Source organism: Canis lupus, chromosome X (genome assembly GCF_011100685.1).
Source record: "Canis lupus familiaris isolate Mischka breed German Shepherd chromosome X, alternate assembly UU_Cfam_GSD_1.0, whole genome shotgun sequence".
In the NCBI taxonomy this organism is placed as follows: Eukaryota; Metazoa; Chordata; class Mammalia; order Carnivora; family Canidae; genus Canis; species Canis lupus.
In genome coordinates, this window is record NC_049260.1 from 89,723,538 (window position 1) to 89,739,834 (window position 16,297).

The 16,297-nt window shown below is 38.4% G+C and overlaps 1 long non-coding RNA gene across 1 annotated transcript in view; it reads left to right on the forward strand.

The window, feature by feature from the left end:
• Positions 1 to 41: 41 nt before the first annotated feature.
• Positions 42 to 16,297, forward strand: part of LOC111094844 — a 28,568-nt gene continuing 12,312 nt past the window's right edge. Inside the window, exon 1 of the long non-coding RNA XR_005385999.1 lies at positions 42 to 251. This is a non-coding gene — a long non-coding RNA (uncharacterized LOC111094844). The remainder of the gene's footprint in view (positions 252 to 16,297) is intronic.

The window sequence follows — 16,297 nt, forward strand, 5'->3', positions numbered from 1 at the left end:
CAACAACTGTATGTAAGGGAGGAGGAGAGAGGGAGGGAGGAAGGGATGAGTAGATATTGGTCGAGCAGGGCGGGAAGGATTTTGGGGATTTTAGCAAGCCAAAGTTAACAACAGTGGAAACTAGAAATATGACTTTAGACCCCTGAAATGGAAGAAAATTCTGGCATGAAGAGAGACAGTTTTTTTCTGGTACACACAGAGGGGTATGAAGTAAGGAATGAGTTCTCAGAAGTGGCAACTACAGTATCCCGGTAAGAGCCAGAAGGAACTGGCAAGAAAGATACTGGCTTCTCTTCTTATTCACATCTGTGAGTTCTGTATTAATCTGCAAATTTGCCTTAAAATAGGATTGCTGTTTCTTTAGGCTTTCTAGGTAAAGGTGAAATCTGGTCTTGTAGTTTTTATTCTAAGACTAAGGCATTTCTAACTTCAGTGCTCTTCATATCTATAATTTAAATGTCTCATCGCTCTGGTTCTGGCTAAACCAGCAGAGGCAATGCCATCCATTTTATAATTTATGAGAATGCTTAAAGATTTAATTGCATAAAGCATGATGATAAAAATCTGCTGTCTGAAGATATGATGCAGTAAAGTTTCAATGTAATTTGAATGGAATTAGGCGTGTGTCCCTGTTAGAGCTAATAGAACATGAGTATCAATAGTTCTCTGCAGGCTATTAGGAATGAACTTGAATATATCTCTACTTTTAGAATTTTGAAACCCACTGGCATTATTCTACTGAAAAATTAACTAAATTTCCTTGAAGTCATTTGATTTTTTTAAAAAAGTCAAACTATTATGCTTATGTCCTTCAGTGGAAGGGAATAATTTTTTTGTAGAAATGGTAGAAGGGATATTGGGAAGGGGGAAGAGAAATCCAAGAAATGTGGGGAAAATTTTTGAAGGACACTTCTTTCTTCTAAATAAATGTACAGCTCATGGTCCAGAGATACCAGACACCAGGGTTCTGAGAGATTTTATAGATAATACTGTTGATTATCAAGAGTGGGAAAATATACTAAAAGATTTGAACAGGGAACTACCATTCCAATTGTTAATAAGGAGAAGAAAATGGATCCTTTACAGTCAGTGGATATGTGTTCAGAGTTGTGTATGAATTTAGAAGGGGCTTAGAAAGGGGTAGTTTGTAAGCTTTTATTAGAGAAAGCAGTGGTCCTTTGAATCCACCATGAGGTCACCAAGAAAAGTTCTGTCAGACCATTTTTTTCCTTGTTAAGGGAGATTGGGGAAATTGTCTAGGCATAGACTACCCAGATCACAGTATTTAATTCTTTTTCCCAATTATCCTTCTGTGGCACATGACACAATTGATTTCTTTCCCATTATTTTTTTTGAAATACTCTTTCTCCATAATTCTATAGAATGTTTTCTATCTCTGACTGCTCCTTGCAATCTTTCGTTTCATTTCCCCATGCCAATATAAACTATGTCCTAAATGTAGTAGTGTTCCTGAGCATTTGATCTTCTGTATGACTTCACTAATGTCTGTTGCATAAATTCCTACCAATTAGCTCATGATTCCTAAAGCTGTATCTGAGTCCCAAACCTCTGCACTTAGATTTGCACAGGGACCTCGAGCTCAACCCATTCAAAATAAATGGAATTCTTGTACCCTCCAGCTGCTCTCCTGCCTGAGTATCCTTGTCTCTGTGAACTTTTTTGCCTAGTTACCAAAGCCAGAAAACTGGGTATCATCCTTAACTAGTATCTTCACAGGCTGAATGAAACAAGACACATCTTTCCCAGAGATAACCATGAGATACTGCACTAGGATCACCCAAGACCCCACCCAAGAAAGCAACCCAGCTGTGTCAGTATGTATTGCAGGAAGTATGACTTAGCAGCACTACACAAAAATCTCTTCAGTGCTTTTGCCTGATTTTTAAATTCAATATGCATTAGTAGTTTGATGTGGCTGCTGGAGAAGGCAATACTTCCTTCAGCTACATCAAGAGAAGAAAATCTAGAGTGAGCAAATGATGTCTTCAATCTGCTCTCGATGCCACACTTGAATAACACCGTGGGGAGGCTGGAATTGCTATGGAAGAGAGCAGCCATGCTCACTTACTATGCAAGAAATGGCAAGAACATTCTACAGGCCATTAAAGATCAAATAACCTCCAATAGCCCTTTTAAATCTCTTTTTCTATACATGCATTGCATTTTTTATTTCAAAATTTAAATAATGGCATTTAATGGAAATTAATTTACGTTTTACATTTTAAAAGTAAGCATTGTATTTTGATTTTACTCATAGGTGTATTTGTGGGGGACCAAGTTGCCATGGATAACAATGTGTGAGTTCGTTTGTTTCCCAATTTGGGGTCTCTATCTGCGCGGTGGAAAGGGAGACAATCGCATTTATGACCTTCCCTTCTTCACACAGTTCCCCTGAAAAGGAAGGTGGGTGGAGGAGGGGATCTAATCAGTATAGATCACTTTCATGTTATGTCGTTTAAGGAGAGACTGCACAGTAAAGGGGAGGCACCAGGTTCGGAGACACCTGCTTTTTATCTCCTTTCTGAGTCTTACTTTCCTCCTCTGTAACATATAGGGCTTCCGTCCCAGCCTCAGAAGCCATTAGACATCGAGTGGCACACTTGAAGTAGGGGTTATAGTTGGCATTTGACAAATGCTGTCTTTGCCCAGTGGCCATAGCAACCCTGCAGAGGTTGGGAGACAATCGCCTGGTAGTGAGGGAAAGTCTGGAAGCTGGCTTAAGGCAGGCAGGGATTTGTCTCCGTGCTTTGCCTCCTTCTGTGTCCCTTCCCGTCAGCTTCTATTTTAAAGATGGTGATTTAACAAATAATGGAAATGCTTCACAGAGATCCTATTGTCCACACCTGCATTATTTCTGTAAGTAAGGGGAAGGCTGGTGGTGACGTAAAAGGTGGGATGAGGAAAGCAGATATGAGTTGTGTGGGGGGTGGGACAGGACAGCGGCCTAGGGAAAAGAAGCAGGGGGAAGAATTTTAATCTGACTCAATGGCTGAGAAGAATCTGTTGTAGGCAATTTGGGAGGAGATAAATGTAGAGAAAAGGACACTGGGGAATTTGAAATAGAGCAATAGCGAACAAGATTGACTAGGGCCGAGGGATCATGGTAGACAAGGAGACCCAATAGAAGGGCACTAGAACAATAGAGGTGTGAGAGGGAGTGGGTGAGTGGGGATGGGGTGGGGAGGGGAGGAATGGGTGCCAGCCTGACTGAAGGACTTGGTTGCAGCAATGGATGTGGCACGTAGGACGAGCTCCCACTGAGAGGGGAGGTAGAGGAAGCGAATTATTATTTCATACACTTGCTTCTAACACAGCTGGCTGACTCCGACCTGAATGAGGCACCCTGATGCAGACATTGTCTGGTCTGATCGCTTTCCTCTCACTACCAGTGAGTTCTTCCAGTTCTTCCAGTTATAAACTTTGGGCCTCCACTGGAAGGTTTCCCGGGAAGGCAAAGGAGGAAGGAGTAGCTCCCTTTCCCTCATTGCAGGTTCCAGTGGATCCCCCCATGCGTCACCAGTTAATCTGACCCCGTTATTTGCAGCATGGAGAGTGGCAAATAGACAGATCGCCCAATATAGGTCAGATTGGATTCTGTCTCTGGCTGGGGGCCAAAACTACATTGTCCCTGGTACCCAGGAGCTAAGGTCTGATTAATGGCTTCTCTATTGAGTGAAGGCCCATGGGGATGAAGAAGATTTGAAGGGCAGACGTCCAAAGTGAACTTGGCTCTGGAACACAGTAAACTTTATTACTTTGTCACTCCATGTTTTTTTTTTTTATTCCAGGGATTATTTTCATTTTTCTTTCTTTAATTTTGTTGTTGTCATACCTGGAAGACAGAAAGATACACATAAAACCAACATCATGGACAGTAGTTAAATAGCCTTAGCTGAAAGCCTAGTGATCACAAAACAGCATCTCAAATGAATGAAAAACAGTTGGAGGAAACACTTCTATCAGTATTTATATTTGAGAAAGTTAGCTTTCTGTTTCCAAAAAGCTAAACAGGTGATGATTCACACATAGGCAGACACCTCATTTTGAGCAGCACTTGGCTCATAGCTATCATGGCCACTGGGTCAGAATTCACTTTTATTGATGATGTACATAAATGAAATTAATCATTGACCTAGGCAATCAATCTGCATGAAGCTGCTGTTTCTTTTTCTTTTCTTTTCTTTTCTTTTCTTTCTTTAGGGAGGGGAGTCGGGATGTTTTTCGGTGGCCTTTTCGAGGGTGTTGGTAGGGGATGGTGGGACGGGAATGGAAGGTCACGGTAGGATCCGTGAATGTCCTTATTTTCTTCTTTCTTCTTTCCTTCTTTTCTTTCTTTCTTTCTCCATCCTTCCCTCCCTCTCTTCTTTCTTTCTTTTTCTTTCTCTCCCCACTTTCTTTCTTTCTTTTGATTGTGATTTCATGAGTTCTCTTGGCCATGAAGGGAGGACTTTCTATTTTCTGCATCCTCTTGGATGCTCTGATATAACCACAACATTGAATCCCCAGCTTTGTGCAAACACAAATACCAAATAGACACGTTTAGGCATTCACTGAATACCTCCTTGAAGGATAAAGATTGGTATGTAGAAGAGAGTCCAGAGACTTACTCCTTCCCCTCAATGAGCCAAAAGGGAAGATGGCCAAAGACCACTGTTAAACACACAACAAAATAAACACATATATTGTGAAAGGACCACAGGCTGCTGAGGAGATTACAAATCTGCAATCAATTCCTTCAGTTGTACTTCTGAGATACCTCTTGTAGGTTAGCCTTCATTTTGATTCATATTATTGCTGATCCAGTGTAGGCCAGGCAGAAAAATTACGACTCATTATCTTAGGCAGGGAGCTTTGAATAGAAAGTGCCAGAAGCTAAATCAAACGAGTGTAAGCAAATATAAAGAACGCTATTACAAGGAACCAAAGTCAAGGATACATTTCATCCTTAAGAAAGATGAGAACCAAGAATGAGCATGCTATTAGGAACCAGAGTAGTCTTCCTTGGGTTCACTCTCAGGCCACTGTCTTTCTTTAAGACGTCTCCTCATATCTCATGGGCTCTTTTTAAATTCTTTTTGCCTATTTCATGTCCTTTTGGAAGACTTATGTTTTCTCCATTTTCCTGTGTAAGATAGCCCATCGATTGCTTATAGGCTGTTGCTCCCTCAGTTCAAGCAATTAGTAGAGATGAATATCTTTGACTACCAATTTCAAATAATCAGGAGAGAGGCATTAATTTCTATGCCCTGAATCATGTGTCCATCCTTGATCAATTTCTATGTCAGGACTGGGGGAGGACAGTCATATAGTGGAAATTGCAAAGATTCTCCCTACTCCATGTGGAAGGATGGGCCTCAGAGTAGAGGTTAACATCCCTAGACATGCCTTCTACAAAAAAAATCAAGATAAGAGGTTTTTTGGGGACATTCAGCAGACTGACGACACAATGAAAATGGTTTTGGAGGAATAGAATGTGGAAGTGGCTAACGGTGGCCTTTTTGGTAGTGTCATTACTGTTTAAAGAGATTTTTAGTTTAAATAAACAACACAAAAGAAAATGTAAAATCCCATAAAATTATACCATTTTTGGAAATGCATAAAATAATAAATGAAAGTCACTTTTATCACTTCAATATATCTGCTATGGCAACACAGAATATTGGGTGTGCATTACACAGAATATTGGGTAGTAGTTTTACGCTTAATCTTTTATACTGTTTCCTATGTAAGACTGGCTTCTATACAGCATGTTTACTGGTTTTGTCCTTCTCCTCCTTTATTATTCATATCAGTTCTCAGGGCTTTAATACATGTTCAAAATGAACTCAACTACATAGGCATTTAGGAAGAAATCAATGTTATGGAAGGATTAGGGAAAAGGCAAGAGTTTCTTTTTTTTTTTTTTTTTTTTTTTTTTTTTTTTTTTAAATTGATTTTTTTTTATTTATTTTTTTTTAATTTATTTATGATAGTCACATAGAGAGAGAGAGAGAGAGGCAGAGACACAGGCAGAGGGAGAAGCAGGCTCCATGCACCGGGAGCCCGATGTGGGATTCGATCCCGGGTCTCCAGGATCGCGCCCTGGGCCAAAGGCAGGCGCTAAACCTCTGCGCCACCCAGGGATCCCAAGGCAAGAGTTTCAAATGAGTGTAAAGTATGCCCTGAAGAAGGCAAATAACACCTGACCATGGAAAGATTTAGAAGACAATACCTCTCCCATTGCTTGTACTCACTTTTGTCAGGATACCAACTCCTGTGGATCTTATAAAACAACAATTTGCCTGCAGATTTATAGAAGAGCTTTATATTAAGACAGAATTAATTTTTTGACTGGCTTGGATTTTTTTTTATTAGAAATTCTGACTGGGGATCCCTGGGTGGCGCAGCGGTTTGGCGCCTGCCTTTGGCCCAGGGCGCGATCCTGGAGACCCGGGATCGAATCCCACGTCGGGCTCCCGGTGCATGGAGCCTGCTTCTCCTTCTGCCTGTGTCTCTGCCTCTCTCTCTCTCTCTCTCTCTCTGTGTGTGACTATCATAAATAAATAAAAATTAAAAAAAAAAAAAGAAATTCTGACTGGCTGTGACCAGACAGTCGGTTAAAGGGAAAATGAATTTATGTTCTCCATAACAGAGAAAGATGCAGGAAGTTAAGAAGTACCATCTCTGGGACATTTCACACTATGAAAATAGCCAGAATTTGATAGACCTAGTTTCAAATCTCACCTCTACCAAAAACTAACACTGTGAATTTTTGGTGAACTTTTATCTCGAGTATGGTTTTAACCTTTGAAAAATATGGATAATTATTTCTTTTTAAGAAAGATATATTTATTTATTTGAGAGAAGTGTGGGAGGGGCAGAGAGATTGGGAAAAAGATGACCTCAAGCAAACTCCACACTGAATGTGGAGCCTGACATTGGGTCCATGATCTCATGACCTGGATATCATGACCTGAGCTGAAACCAAAAGTTAGTCACTTAACTGACTGAGCCACTCAGGCATCCCTGGATAGTTATTTCTTATGAGCAGTGAGTGACTTAAAGTACAAAAAAGAAGTCAGGGTAATGCCTGTTATTTACTAGGTGCTTGAGAACATATAGCTATGGTTTATATCTTGTTTTTATTTGCTGTTAACTTACTAGTCTTCTTTAATATTGTCATTGTTACTTGATGTAAAAGCTTTGATTAGGTTGACAGCAAGGCTCCAGGACTTTTCCTTGAAGGATCAGTCTTGGAAAGAATGTTCTTCCCATTAGCCAAAATAAAGGGAGACATTTCCAATCTCCTATGAAGTAATAGGAGATCAGATCTGGGATGACTTTTAATGTACATCCAGTCCAATCATCTTATTGTACAGAGATGATAGCAAGGTCGACAAAGGAAAACTGACCTGTCCAAGTGCCCAGAAGTATTGGATTCATTTATTTTTGAGACACTCTTTTCTCTGGATTTCCATAACACCACACTCACCTGCTTCTCCTCTAGCTCCTTTTCAGTTTCTTTGGTAGACTTATTTTCCTCTGTGCATCTTTTAAATGCTGGTGTTCTCCAGATTGTGACCAAGCCGGTTTTATCAGTCAACACATGGTTCTTCCGTAATATGAACTACTCTCATGGCTTAAATTATCCTTCTGTGGATGGCTTCCAAATCTACATTTTAAGTTGTGAACTTTTTCCTTATATCCGAATATCTACTCAACATCTCGATTTTGGTGTCCCAGAGACACCTGTGTGTCAGTATGTCCAATATGGAACTTGTCAGTCCACCAGGAAACTTCTCTTCTTTCTCTGTATTCTATTTCAGTATGTGGCTTCACATATGGAACCCTATTGACCAAACTGGAAACCTGGGAATCATTCTTGACCTCATCTTCTCCCTTACTGCCCCCACACTCCCTAAACACCCAATTGTTCGGCAAGATCTGTGAGAACTAGTCCAGGCCATTATCATCCCTGGTCTGTACCACTGCAATCACTTACTGATTGGCCTCCCAACATACAATATTAGACCCCATCCCCACACCTCCTCTATACTCTAGGTAGAGAAATATCTTCAAATATTCAAAAGTAATTGTCACTTAGCTGCTTAAACATCATTTGGTAACACTCTGCTTCTCTCAGAATAAACCCTCGACTTCTTAAATGGCTTTACAAAGGTGTACACCGTCTACTTGTACCCTTGCTGGCTTTTTATTCTCTTCCCCACTCCATTCCATTCATTCTGTGCTTTAGTCAAACCCCATTAGTTTTTATTTCTCTAACACAAGACATAGTGTCTGGCACATATTAGGTCTTCAATAAATGCTTTTTGACTAACTTAAGGAACCAAGTATAGTGTATAGGTATCCTGATACTTAGTTCAAAGTACTGCTTGCTATATTATCCTGCTAGTGATATGGGGCTGACTTAAGATTTTATGTGTCTGCAGCTTCTTCATTAGCATGCTTCAACACCAAAACAGTCCTCTACTTTTGAATCTTTGGTTCAAGGCTCATTAGTCTGCATTTATCAGCTCTATTCAAGCAATAGTTAATGGCTAGGCCGGAAACAAGTAAATGAAACATGCTAATCTCTTTGATCAAATCATATTATTATATATTATTTTCTATGTCACATACTTTTGCATTACATGAAAGCTGTGTTTTTGGATCGGAAATAAGATCATTCTAATTTGAACGAGCCCATGACTCAAATTGCCCCAGTTCAATTGTTATCCTGGGATAATACTAGTGAGAGCTGTGTTTTGAACTTGAGTTCAGAGATTGCTGTACCTAGTAACCAACTTCCATTACTTTTTCTTTTGAGAATTGCCACCAGGAAAGTCTGGAAGACTTAAAGACTTCTTTCCTTCTATTGTAGGAGTTTAATGATCTTGCAAATTATTGACTGATTGCATATTATTAAACCTTTTTTACAGATTGAAAATGTAAAATGGAAATGACTTTTAAAGGCTTTTTTTTTCTTGCCTCCACAGCCCATGACCACGATTAGCAATCATGAATATACGTGACAATGTAGGCTGCCCACTGCACTGTGCTTGGCTCTGCCTCCCTCTCCTCTCTTCCCAATCTTCTTTCCCTCCTTTCCTCCATTTTTATAGAGCCCTTTCACCTCTCCAACACCACGTTCTGCCGCCTTGCCTTTTCTCCTTGCTGCTGCTTCTACATAATGATGAATGGTGTGTGTGTGTGTGTGTGTGTGTGTGTTGCGGGGAGAGGAAAAGCAGTGAGAAAAACAATGTCTTCAATCTATGGGAATTTGCAAGGTAAAACTATATATATATATATATATATATATATATATATATATATACACATACATATTTTTCCTCATTTATATTCTTTCTTATTCTTACATACAAAGAAAACATAAAATCCAGCATTATCAGAGCCATAAGGAAGCTTAGATAACATTTGGACTCTTGCATGGGGTAACTGAAGCTCAGAAATGTGAAGTGACTTGCATAAGGCAGAGCTCAAATATGCCACAGTTTTATGTACAGAGGGCAGAACAAATGCATTATGTTAATGTAGTGAATGCATCTGTTAGGTCAGGGACTTTTCTGAGAATGAGGGTGAGATGAATGCATGATTAGAGGCTGTGTAGCTATGAGAGCTCCATTTCAAAGTTTGGGTTGAGGGTGGCGAGTGCAATAATATTCCTCCCTTACTTGTGCCTCTGTTAAAATGTCTATAGTTGCCTTGCACTTGCTTTGATACTGTCATGGACTGTTCCACAAATGGCAGCCATCATACTCAGAATTTCCCAGTGAGGACCTTTAGCTTTATAAAAGATGCTACACTTATCCAAACAATGAAGGCATAGATATATAAGTAGGGCAACTCTACATCCTGATTTGCCTAGGACAGTCATAATTTATGCCTGTCGTCTGAGTGTCCCATCTGGTTAGTGCACTCTTTCACTATCAACGATGTCCCAGTTTGGGCAAAAATTATGTGATCACCCTATTTATAAGCCACAATGGGATGAGAAACAGAATTCTCAACTTAGTTTCAACTCCTCTAATACTCCGGAACAGGTTGCACTTCTAATTAGTGTGCAAAGTGCCAAGCAACAATTTGTTATTAGTTCTTGTCATCATAATGCACTTTATGCATATATAATCCCTTCACAGGAGTCTCTCAGAGTGCTTTATGAAGCCTCACATTTTTGTAACATTTGTGATATTACTCCCAAATTACCAATGACATCTGCAGCAGAGAGGTTAAATGATCTGTGCAAGGTCACACATCAATTTAGATGGAAGCAAACCTGGACACATTATGGGCATTATAATTACTTCATATTGTCATAGCCCTTCTTTTTGCAGAGTTATTCCTTACAACTCTATGAGCGAGGCCTGCTTTATTTTAAATGGACTACATTTTAAAACAGAACCAGATAAGAGAAGTCTAACAAGTATTGGAAAATATAGTCTGTAAAAATAATTGTTGTCTTCAGACTAAGAGACACAGTCTCTTTTGGTAAGGGAATAATAGCTCTTTAATGTCCCTAGCTAATGCCAATCTTCAGAGGCCCCACGAGACAACACACTCCCTCCTACTCCTTATGAGTAACATTACCCCTGCTCTACTTAGATAAGCCAGACTACCAAGTGAAAGCAGATTCAACTTCTTTTCTTGCACAGATACTCTGTTATGCATCCTTGTCCATTCTTGTCTCCTGGACAACTCATCCTTAAAGACTCAGCCATGGAAACCATTTGAGGACCTCAGACTGAGTTCGGTGCTCCTATTCCATGCTTTCATAGCATGTTTTTTTTTTCTTTTAAAGATTTTATTTATTCGTGAGAGATACACAGAGAAAGGCAGAGACATAGGCAGAGGGAGAAGCAGGCTCCATGAAGAGGGCCTGATGCGGGACTCAATCTCAGGGCCCTGGGATCATGACCTGAGCCAAAGGCAGATACTCAACCACTGAGCCACCCAGGTGACCCCATAGCATATTTTTGTCACACTTCTAACATTGTCCTAATCTCTACCAGCCCCTTAAAGACAACAGGTTGCTTTCAGTGTCTTACTCACATCTATACCTTCAAAGTTCTGTATAGTTTCCAGAATATAGCAGATGCTCAGTAAAGAACTGTTGAACGAATTAAAAATATATTATTATGTATTGCAAATAAAATGTATTACTTCATGGAATTCAGCTTCTTGGGTCATACTTTTTTAAAAGATTTTATTTATTTATTTATTTATTTATTTATTTATTTATTTATCTATCTATCTATCATCTATCTATCTATCTATTTATCTATCTGTTTATTTGTTTACTTATTTGAAAGAGAGAGAAAGCACAAGTGGAGGGGGCAGAAGAAGAGGGACAAGTAGTCTCCCCTCTGAGCAGGGAACCCGTTGTGGGGCTCGATCTCAGGACCCTGGAATCACAACTTGAGCCAAAGTCAGATGCTTAACCGACTGAACCACCCAAGCACCCCTGGAGTTGTATTTCATTAAATTTTTAACTCATATTATCACAGTATACGTCTTTGTAAAAGCGTAGAATATGCTTATTGACCTAGAGATTGTACATTTTGTATGTTTGTTTGAATGCTGGACCATTTGTTTAGAGAAGAAATCTGGTAAGTTTACTTAACCTCTAAGTTTGTCACACTATTGGACCAGTTTTAAATTCAAGCTACTTGTGTCAAAAAAGTTAGTAATTATTTTCCAAGAGATCCTACAATATTTTTTTTAAATAAAGGTAATGAGATGACAAATTTTGCTTCAATTCAAAGTACTCTAATTGTGTTCTCAATTGAAAAGTTATTTAAAAAACAATTTCAGCTTTGGTCTATATAGACTTTTTCAAGGTAACTAATTAAAACAAAGCTATTTGCTATATGAGAAAGAAAGGTAGGCATATTTAATGAGTAAAATATTGAAAGTTAAACATTTCAGCTTTTGTCATAAAGTGATTGAATTGAAGTTCTTTTTATTAGCAGCTTTTTAGATATGAAATAATGAACACCCTATTGGTTTTAGGTATTTTTAACATTTATATGTGCTTAGTCCACTTTGTGTCATTTTCATAATTAGGTTTAAACTCAAGTCTCTGAAACTTGTGAGGGTACTTATTAGCTGCAGGGTCAGCAGCCTTAAAGACACATTTTGAATCCTTTATTAAGATTTTATTCTACCATGGGATATTGGCTGCTCTTCCCCGGCTGGTCATCCTGCTTGATATAATGGTAATGACAATGCAGCCATTGTACAGTGTGCAGCCAGTCTGTAACATAAACTAGAGTCTGATACCATTGTTAGGACCTACTACAGTATGCATATATGCTTCAGAATGCAACAGAATACCTCAGGTCAGTCGCAGCTTTATGCATAGATTTAAGGTATTAAAGTCAATTTGGAAAATAAATTTCCTGACTGTAGTGACTGGAAATTTGGAAAAAAATTTCAGAGCCGGGGTTAATTTGTTTTTGCTTTTCAGAATCCCATGATTTACCACAGGAAAAAAAATCCCATAAAATTTCAGAACTTGATTGTAGTCATGGCATAACCTCATTTAAGGATAGAAATTAAATTTTAAGAAGTATTTTATGAATCATTTGGATATCTAACACCAAGAACCCTTCTGTGGCAGGAGAAGGCAAGAATTGCTTCTCATATTACAACTTGGTCTTGGTAAACCACTACTTCACAATATTGCTATGAATTATGAATTATCTCCAGGCAGAAATGAATTTGTCTAATTATAATGAATATCTAATCTTATTAGATAAGGATCTTTTGCAAATTGTGATGTCATCAAGTTCAGCTCAGGCAAAGGTTTAACTTATTTAAATTGAGCAAAAGTTTTAAATAAATTAAAATCTACATAAATGCTATCAGTATGGATTAGTTATCAAGCCCATGGCAAATGAAAGGGTTATTATTGAAAATGGTGATGGGTAGGAGACTTTACCTTGCTTGCAAATTAACAAGTTAGTCTGCTACAGTCTCACTGATGCTGATGGAAGACATGAGATTCCTGGTTGGAGACAAAGGACTTTTTAAGTCAAGTTACAGGAGGCAGCATGAGCATCATGTTCACCTCCGTTCCCATCGCCCTCCCCTTAAGCACCACAGGAGTAACACAAGGTGGCCCACATGGTGAGTTTACATCACACCAGAGGAACTTCAAGCTTAGGAAGCCCTAATCATTTATAATTGGCTGCAAACAAACCTGCCCCAGTTTGCTTTAGAAGAAGACATTATCTTTTTGATACTGGAGAGTAAACAAACCTGTCCTTTGCTCTGGAGGGAGACACTATATCTTCTAAATATATTTGCTAAACAAATGTATCTGAAAGATGAGTTTAGATCAAAGGTAATCAGTCCCCCTGTTCTCACAACATACAGAAATGCAATGGACTCATGAAGAATTGCTTTCCAGCAGTCATTTATTAATCATATTCATTTCAAGTTGCTATTTTATAAGCTGAAATTGTAATACAAACAACTTGGTTCTTATCAGATAACACCACCTAAGTATTTTTTTATGTATGTGGACCCCTGTTGCCTTAGACAAGCTGTTTGCCAGTTACATTTTACATGATGGGTCCCTAGAACATTTAAACACTTGGATTGACTTTGGAAGGTCATATAATTCTCCTGAAGGCACAATATGGCTAATGGCTTATATTAGTGGCTCTGCATGGGCCATTCACTTTCATTCCGATGATGCAGCTGTATCATGGTTTCACTGAATGATTTTGAAACCCTTAGCCAAATCGCTTCTTTCAAAGGTCATGTATACATACCAGCCGACATTTTGAGAAGGTGTAAAGTTCGATATATGGGTGGAGATGTTAGTTTCTTGATATAGAAATGCATTTGCCTAATGCAAATTTTGACAGCTTTTTTAAAAAAAAGATTTTATTTATTTATTTGAGAGAGAGAGAGAGAGAGAGAGAACATGAACAGGGTGAGGGGCAGAGGGAGAGGGAGAAGCAGAGAATCCCAAGCTCAGCATGGAGCTGGACTCAGGCTTGATCGCACAACCCGTGAGATCTTCACCTGAACCAAAACCAAGAGTCGGATGCTTAACCAACTGAGCCACCCAGGCGCCCCTTGATAGCTTTTCTTTTAACAGGCTTGGTTCTGTTGAATCAAAGGCAGTTTTAGATGCAAAAATCTTTTGATGGGTTGTCAGGTATTTCTGTTTGCCTTTGGTCACATACATGGTCAGCACACCTTGTATCTATTTAGAGGATAGAGAAGCACACCTTATTACTGATTGATCATTCAGTTATCTCCATGCACCATTTTCTCTCTTGCCAGTGCCTGGCACATGCTCTTCCTCCTTCTTCCTGGAAATTTCAGGACTTTCTTCTCCCCCTTTCCTAAACTACCTTCAATTTATCCCACTGGTTTGAATTTGATGATGTCACAGACCACCGTGCTTACCTATAAAATAGCACTTATGACATTCTCATACACATTTTTTACTTCTCTGCATTTCTTGTTGTCCTTTGAGTTCCTTGACAGTGGGGTATATAATGATTTTATTTCTGTACCCAGAATAACTAGCACAGTGCCAGACACAAAGTAGATAATAAATTGCTGTTAAATTGAAATGAAAAGAATTTATGAAGTTCAATTTAGATAATGTATACACCTTGAGAGCTTGTTCTGCAATTCTAATACGTGTTCAACAATGGTTCCTTAAACTGAATTAAATTGAAGTGGTATGACCAATTTAGATAATCTGTGTAAGCTGTCTAGAACAGTGGTTTGCACATGCATACAGGATAATTTTAATACTTTTGTGGGGCCCTGACACTTTACATTTTATTTTATTTTTTTCACTATACATTTTAAAAGACTTTTTAAGTAATTTTGCATGGAAATTATTTATCTGCAAATTATTCATTTATTTGTTGACTGATTTCTCTGCAATCATTATCCATACTTGGAAATTTTTTCTAAATGAGATCTAACCTATAAGTTTTTTCAAATGCAATTAAATTTTTATGAATACTAAACTTAACAATTAATAAAGTTGACTTAATGCTATATTTTGTGAACATTTAATTAAGCATTTAATAATCCAGATTGGAAGTTTTTCCTTCTTCATCGGGTGCCAAGAGTTTTTATCTTTAATGTTACAAATAAATCTGGGGGGTTCTTGAAAAATTGGTAGGGCCTGGAGACCTCATCTATAGTGACTGGTGAATAAAATTATCCTGTATATGAACTACTCAGTAAATGTTGTTAAGTCGGAAGAAGGGCAGGTGACAGAGAAACAGGTTTATGATTTTGACTGTACACTAGAGAGAAAGTGATTTCTATTGACCACTCATGGAAGACCTTTGGAATAAGTTATTCTTATATATAAAAGCCTGTATACAGTTAACCTGAAGAATGGCCTCAGTTTTGCTTAGATATTTGGGTTTTTTTTTTCTAAAATGCTGAGTGTGATCTTTACTGTGAGCCCAGAAACCCAACTTGATGCTGTAATTACGTCTAGTATAGGGTTGTTCTAATATTGGCGCCCCCACAAAGAATACATAAGCACTTAATAAATGTGTGTTACGTTAAACAATGAATGTATTTTGCTGTGAGATTTTGCTATTCTTGCAATATCCTCAAAAGATGTAAAGTTGTGCAATTACTTTTATTTTTTTTAACTTTTTTTTAATTTATTTATGATAGTCAGAGAGAGAGAGAGAGAGAAAGAGAGGCAGAGACACAGGGAGAGGGAGAAGCAGGCTCCATGCACCGGGAGCCCGACGTGGGATTCGATCCCAGGTCTCCAGGATCGCGCCCTGGGCCAAAGGCAGGCGCTAAACCGCTGCACCACCCAGGGATCCCTGCAATTACTTTTAAACCAAAAAGATACATGATGGAAAAAAAAAAAGGTGCAAGAGCCAAGGACCCTGTGGGTGAATATTAATTAAAATCACTGGCATGTTATTTCGGTTGATTTTATAAATTTCTTTTATATAAAATTGAATCGTATTCTTACTGAAATTTATTAACAAAATGGCATATGTGGAACACTAGAGATTAATCTCTTCTCATATTTTTATGTGTTTAAAAATTGAAAAGGCAAGGGGAAAGGTTAGGCTTTTAAAAATCAATTTCCCCAACAACATTTTTTAATTAGGTCTACAACAGAATCGTCATCTGACTTCTCATTGTAAATGAATTACTACTCTGTAGTTGAGTTCAGTCTTTAATACCGAACTTGCTAGAATATATTTTTGTCACTAAAACCACAGAGCTTTTTGTAAAAACCATGATGATTATATGAAGGATA